Below are 1,120 nucleotides of genomic sequence, written 5' to 3'. Positions count from 1 at the left end.
TCTAGAGACGGTAATGAAAAGATAATTAGTTAGTTACACCGATGAGCCTGTAATAAAATGCATCACACATTCACTGATTTAGTAAAAGGCCAGTCTGTAAAGTGCAGTGTCCAATCAGAATCTTTTCTCTAGTATTTTTTAAAGTATATGCAACAAACACTATATCAGAACAGGTTTTAAACTTAGTAATAACCAAGAATACATTTTTTTTTATTGTTCCATCACACCCAAACCTGATAAAGTAGGATACAAAATTGGCTGCTAGGGGTTATGCATTTTGCACATCATTGCTGATGTTATAACCTATATTTATAAAAGTGCAACTCCAGCCAAAACCTTTTTCCTAGATTTAGCAGGGAAGGTTAGAACCTGTCCAGTTTTTCTAGCTGCCTATGTCTCAGTTGGAAACATTTCACCTATTACAGTTTCAGAGACACAAACAGGAAGTTAGAAGAAATCTCTTGTGCTCCTTGGCTCCTTCTGGTGGTAGCAATGCTGTGTGAATGGCATTCAGCCAGCATATGGCTGGGAGGAATATTTCTAAATAGACCCCTCGCTGTTTTAAGACATGTATATTTTTTATTTCATAATAGATATTATAGCAAGCTGGGATTAATCAGTTCTACCACTAGGATAGCTTGCTGTGAGTAATTGCATCTGTTACGTGCATCTTTTTTATTGCTACATTTTACTGTTATAGCTATTTGATTCTTTGTTATGTAGAATAATACAGATTCTAATGCAGATATAAATATATGCACACCTTTTTCTTTTTAGAAAGTGAAGGGGTTAATGATATTGTGAGAATAATTACTATTCATATAAAATGGGGTGAGGGTAGTTTGTCATTCTTTGAGAAAGCACTGTGCCTAGTGCAAAACACGTCACAAAGAACTTGTTCCTGCTATTTTGCATCTTGGAGAGCAGTGTTCCTGTTGCTGGTACAACTGATGGCTTCAATGGAGATGAGCTGAGCCAGCATCTCAGCTGTAACTATGAAATATATAGTCTATTTTCAGCAGTAGCGTTATGTGGAATGTTTAGCATTTTTGCCTGCTGTTCCGCCCATAGCATTTTTCTGGAAGGCTTTCCTTTAAATTAAAAAAAAAAAAAGGGGGGG

The sequence above is a fragment of the Nanorana parkeri genome, unplaced genomic scaffold (genome assembly GCF_000935625.1).
Source record: "Nanorana parkeri isolate BGI_ZX_2015 unplaced genomic scaffold, ASM93562v1 scaffold867, whole genome shotgun sequence".
Classification (NCBI taxonomy): Eukaryota; Metazoa; Chordata; class Amphibia; order Anura; family Dicroglossidae; genus Nanorana; species Nanorana parkeri.
This window is presented reverse-complemented; position numbering follows the sequence as displayed.